The sequence below is a fragment of the Tachysurus fulvidraco genome, chromosome 11 (assembly GCF_022655615.1).
Source record: "Tachysurus fulvidraco isolate hzauxx_2018 chromosome 11, HZAU_PFXX_2.0, whole genome shotgun sequence".
Lineage (NCBI taxonomy): Eukaryota > Metazoa > Chordata > Actinopteri > Siluriformes > Bagridae > Tachysurus > Tachysurus fulvidraco.
In genome coordinates this window covers 24,491,047-24,497,046 of record NC_062528.1, presented here as the reverse complement: position 1 = coordinate 24,497,046, position 6,000 = coordinate 24,491,047, and the positions used below count along the sequence as shown (strand labels likewise).

Genomic DNA, 6,000 nt, shown 5'->3' with positions numbered 1-6,000 from the left:
TCCCTCAAGTATACTAATAGTAATCACAACCTCTTATTGTACCATATTGCGAACACAAAAGGAGATAGCTTGCGGTTTAAACTCTAATAGCCGCCGAGTTTAAATCGCAGCAGCAGCAAAGCAGAGGAAGCAGACAGACTGGAAAATGCATTTATGTATGACGCCCTGTTTGAAAAGGACCAATAGCGTGCTTAGGAATCAGATAAGCTTATGGGTGGGGGTAGAAAATTTGACGTCAGCTGATAGCTGAGGTTGACTATGTGGCCTGCCTGAACTAACGCTGAACGCTATATTATTATTAAGTTAAACATTATTACTATTATAACCATTATAACTATTGATAACGGTTCAGCACTTTCCCTCCTGTGTTGCCAGATCCCTCAAGAAAAAACAAGCTGCCATGTCTATGAAAAAAGGCCAAAATAAGTGTAATGAGTGAGAAGCAGGATCCATGTTTGGTGAAACAGAGTTTAATAAAGAGGATTTGATGATGTTCAGTGGAGAGTAGTCACTCTGTGCTCTCTTGAAGTCAACAACTATCTCTTTAGTTTTGTTAATATTCAGAGACAGGATTTGGCTCTACACCAGGATGTTAGATATTGCACCTCCTCTCTGTATGCTGAGTCATTATTCTTGCTGATGAGACTCACCATGGTTGTCATCAGCGAACTTGATGATGTGGTTCTAGCTGTGAATTGCTACACAGTCATGAGTTAGCAGAGTGAACAGCAGTTGGCCACAATGCTCAGTGTGTTGGTGCTGGTGATGCTGTTCTTCACCTGGTCACTCAGCACCAGCTCCATCACCAAGAAAGACCAGAAGCATATCTACTTCTTACGAAGGCTGAGGAAAGTCATGTGTGAAAGTCATTGAAATCTTGTGTGATGTAAAATTATATATACTGTACGGTATACAGACTATTTGCAAGCATATATTCAGAGCGACTTTATAGAAACGTCTCGTAATTGGCAACTTTTATTTACCTTAAAATGTTAGTTCTTATTAAGCAGTATGCTGATTAATGTAATGTGAATATACAATATTTTATATAGCAATATCACTATTTAGAATATATTTTGACTAGTGTTTATGTCTCAAGTAGTCTTGTTTATGTGACTATCTGTTTGGGTGTAAATGTATCGTTGTGGTGTCGATGAGCAAAATGTGCCCGGAGATATGTCATATGTTAAAGTAAAATGTTTAGCCATAAATATGTCTGTTAATGGCCCGTTAACCAACATATACAGCGCATCTCTGTACCCAATTATCTTATCTCAGCTATGCTTGACTGCCTTAGTTATTGCTTTATAAGTTTGTTACTGTGTCGAATACATTATATTAATTATTAAAAACTTTTGTAGGAATGTGGCTGCATCACTCTTGTCTTCACCTGCACCGGCTGCAACACTTTCACCTTCATTTGATGCTCGCACGAGGGCAAGCAGCAACAGGAACAATAAAGAGTACGTCCACATCTAACCATTTTTTTCTATTATGTGTGCAGAATATTTGTATTACTGATGTGGAAAATACACTATATTAATTGTTTTGCTTTGTAAATACTTTGAAAAATACATGATACTGATTAGGATTTTTTTTAGGAATGTGGCTGCAACACGTTCACCTTCGTCTGACACTCGCACGAGGGCACACAGCAACGCGATCGACATTCATCCTGTGTAAGCCACATTTACCGTTTTTTATGTTCTCAGTATTAGTAATACTGATGTGTTGCTTTGTACTTTGGAAATACATGATACTAATTATGATTTTTTTTTAGGAATGTGGCTGCAACACGTTCACCTTCGTCTGACACTCGCACGAGGGCATGCAGCAACGCAATTGGGAACAAAAAAGAGTACGTCCAATCTTGTACCCATTTTTCATTTATATTTTATATTAGTATATATGAGTTATATATTATTAATACTAATGTGTTGCTTAGTACTTTGGAAAATACACAATGAGACTAATTATGATTTTTTTTTAGGAATGTGTCAGCATCACCTTTACCTGCTACTCACACACGCCGTAGGTCTCTTTCAGTTCTTAAAGCATCTGAGACTAATGTGTAAGTACTGTTTATTAAAGTGTCACTGCTACAGTAAAATACTGCTTAATAATTTTATTTTATATTTCATTTTTGATTCAAAATTTTTCAAACCCTAACCATTCATTTATTTATTTAGTTATTTATTTACAGATTTAACACTGACTGTGATAATGCACCTGTTGCAAAGAGACTCAAGACCAACATCCAGGCAAGCAGCAGGCAGTCCGTTCTGTCATGCAAAACATGTAATGTTCCCTTTAAATAGGAACTGTTTTGAACAATGGTATGACAACATTTAACAAATTTATATTTATATAAATATTTAATTTATATGTAAAGTATTTTTAGATGCACACCAAACTGTACATTTACAGCTGACATTTTGAATCATTGCATACAATAAAGCTTCTTGACTCTTGACTATTGTATTGTTCATATTTTTTTTAACATTGGTAAAATAAGTCTTATTTTGTCAAGTACAGATATAAATAAAATCTTAAGTCTTTTGTACTTCATTGTACGTTATTTTATTACACTACAAGCAAAAGATTTTCTCTTTAAGTCTCCCCACATTCATTCTTTTGTCAACACAATCCAGACTAAGCCATTAGGGGGTTGGGCCTCCTCAGGTGTGAATCATCAATATTCATGACCATTGACCCTCCCTTGCATATTGCCTTTACACAACAAAAACCGTCTTACAAAAGTTAAATCAATGTATTGTTTCATGTGAATGAGTGGGTAAAATGGTTTTCACATCTTTTTGTAGGAAATTGTCAACTCTACAAGAGTAGAGAACTTTATTGTGTGTGGACAAATGTGTAGTATGTGTTTCTTGGCCTTATTTCAGCATCTTTTCTTTTTCTTTTTTTTACTACCCACACATAAACATCATTTACTTAAAAATACAAACATGTACATACATTTTACTTACATAATATTGTATCCCAGTTTGTGCTGAATATAATGTTATGTGATATTAGCCATTAATATGTTTTGAAATAACTGAAAAAAGACCAAATGTAAGAGCATGTCAGAACCTCTGCCAGTGTCCCAAAATGGCCAGACCCCAGAGGGTTAAAATAAAACAGACTTGTGTATCCATATATTGTGAATGTGTGTCTTTTTTATAAATACGGCAGAGATTTCTGAAGGTTTCCATGTCACACACAAAAGTTAGGCCTGCCTTGGTTTAAGTTCTTCTTCTTCTTCTTCTTCTACTACCGCTTATCCGGGGCCGGGTCGCGGGGGCAGCAGTCTAAGCAGGGATGCCCAGACTTCCCTCTCCCCAGACACTTCCTCCAGCTCATCCGGGGGAATACCGAGGCGTTCCCAGGCCAGCCGAGAGACATAGTCCCTCCAGCGTGTCCTAGGTCTTCCCCGGGGCCTCCTCTTGGTTGGACATGCCCGGAACACCTCCCCAGGGAGGCGTCCAGGAGGCATCCGAAACAGATGCCCGAGCCACTTCAGCTGACTTCTCTCGATGTGGAGCGGCTCTACTCTGAGCTCCTCCCGAGTGACCGAGCTCCTCACCCTATCTCTAAGGGAGCGCCCAACCACCCTGCCGAGGAAACTCATTTCGGCCGCCTGTATCCGGGATCTCGTCTTTTCGGTCATGACCCAAAGCTCATGACCATAGGTGAGGGTAGGAATGTAGATCGACCGGTAAATAGAGAGCTTCGCCTTGTGGCTCAGCTCTTTCTTCACCACAACAGATCGGTATATCGACCGCATCACTGCAGAAGATACACCAATCCGCCTGTCGATCTCCCGCTCCATCCTTCCCTCACTCGTAAACGAGACCCCAAGATACTTAAACTCCTCCACTTGAGGCAGGAGCTCTCCACCAACCTGAAGGGGGCAAGCCACGCCTCGGACTTGGAGGTGCTGATTCTCATCCCTGCCGCTTCAAACTCGGCTGCAAACCGTCCCAGTGCATGCTGAAGGCCCTGGTTTGAGGAAGCCAGCAGGACAACATCATCTGCAAAAAGCAGAGACGAAATCCTGTGGTCCCCAAACCGGACTCCCTCCGGCCCCATACTGCGCCTAGAAATCCTGTCCATATAAGTAATGAACAGGACCGGTGACAAAGGGCAGCCCTGCCGGAGTCCAACATGCACCGGGAACAAGTCTGACTTACTGCCGGCGATGCGAACCAAGCTCCTGCTCCGGTCATATAGGGACCGGACAGCCCTTAACAGAGGGCCACGGACCCCATACTCCCAGAGCACCCCCCACAGGTCACCACGAGGGACACAGTCGAATGCCTTCTCCAAATCCACAAAACACATGTGAACTGGTTGCGCAAACTCCCATGAACCCTCCAGCAGCCTGGCGAGGGTATAGAGATGGTCCAGTGTTCCACGACCGGGACGAAACCCGCATTATTCCTCCTGAATCCGAGGTTCGACTATCGGCCGAATTCTCCTCTCCAGTACCCTGGCATAGACTTTTCCGGGGAGGCTGAGGAGTGTGATCCCCCTGTAGTTGGAACACACCCTCCGGTCCCCCTTCTTAAACAGAGGGACCACCACCCCAGTCTGCCAGTCCAGAGGCACTGTCCCCAACCTCCATGCGATGTTGCAGAGGCGTGTCAACCAAGACAGCCCCACAACATCCAGAGACTTGAGGTACTCAGGGCGGATCTCATCCACCCCCTGTGCCTTGCTACTGAGGAGCTTCTCAACTACCTCAGTGACCTCAGCTTGGGGAATCGATGAGTCCTCAACTGAGCCCCCACCCTCTGCTTCCTCAATGGAAGACATGTCGGTGGGGTTGAGGAGAACCTCGAAGTATTCCTTCCACCGTCCGAGGATGTCCCCAGTCGAAGTCAGCAGATTCCCACTCCCACTGTAAACAGTGTGAGCAGGCACTGCTTCCCCCTCCAGAGGTGCCGGACGGTTTGCCAGAATTTCTTCAAGGCCAACCGATAGTCCTTCTCCATGGCCTCACCGAACTCCTACCAGACCCGAGTTTTTGCCTCCATAACCACCCGGGCTGAAGCTCGCTAGGCCCTTTCGGTACCTATCAGCTGCCTCCGGAGTCCCCCGAGCTAACCAGGCTCGATAGGACTCCTTCTTCAGCTTGACGGTATCCCTTACTTCCGGGGTCCACCACCGGGTTCGGGGATTGCCACCACGACAGGCACCGAAGACCTTACGGCCACAGCTCCGAGCGGCCGCATCGACAATGGAGGTGGAGAACATGGTCCACTCGGACTCAATGTCTCCAACCTCCCTCGGGATCTGATTGAAGCTCTGCTGGAGGTGGGAGTTGAAGATTTCTCTGACCGGAGACTCTGTAAAACGTTCCCAGCAGACCCTCACAGTACGTTTGGGTCTGCCAAGTCTGTCCAACTTCCTCCCCTGCCATCGGATCCAACTCACCACCAGGTGGTGATCAGTTGACAGCTCCGCCCCTCTCTTTACCCGAGTGTCCAAGACATACGGCCGGAGGTCAGATGAAACAACCACAAAGTTGATCATCGACTTCCGACCTAGGGTGTCCTGGTGCCATGTGTACTGATGGACACCCTTATGCTTGAACATGGTGTTCATTATGGACAAACTGTGACTAGCACAGAAGTCCAATAACAGAACACCACTCGGGTTCAGGTCGGGGGGGGGCATTCCTCCCAATCACGCCCCTCCAGGTGTCACTGTCACTGCCCAAGTGAGCGTTGAAGTCCCCCAGTAGAACAACGGAGTCCCCGGTCGGAGCACTTTCCAGCACCCCTTCCAGACACGCCAAGAAGGTCGGGTACTCTACACTGCCATTTGGCCCGTAAGCACAAATAACTGTGAGAGACCTTTCCCCGACCCGAAGGCGCAGGGAAACGACCTTCTCGTTCACCGGGGTGAACTCCAGCACATGGTTGCTGAGCTGGGGTGCTATGAGCAAGCCCACACCAGCCCCCCGCCTCTCACCATGGGCAACTCCAGAGTAGT

General features: G+C 45.3%; 1 long non-coding RNA gene across 1 annotated transcript; it reads left to right on the top strand.

The window, feature by feature from the left end:
- The first annotated feature begins 1,002 nt into the window (after nucleotides 1-1,002).
- On the top strand, nucleotides 1,003-2,465 carry LOC113637432. The gene is made up of 4 exons (XR_007144365.1): nucleotides 1,003-1,463; nucleotides 1,602-1,679; nucleotides 1,781-1,858; nucleotides 1,991-2,465. It is a non-coding gene; the product is annotated as an uncharacterized LOC113637432 (long non-coding RNA).
- Nucleotides 2,466-6,000: the final 3,535 nt, after the last annotated feature.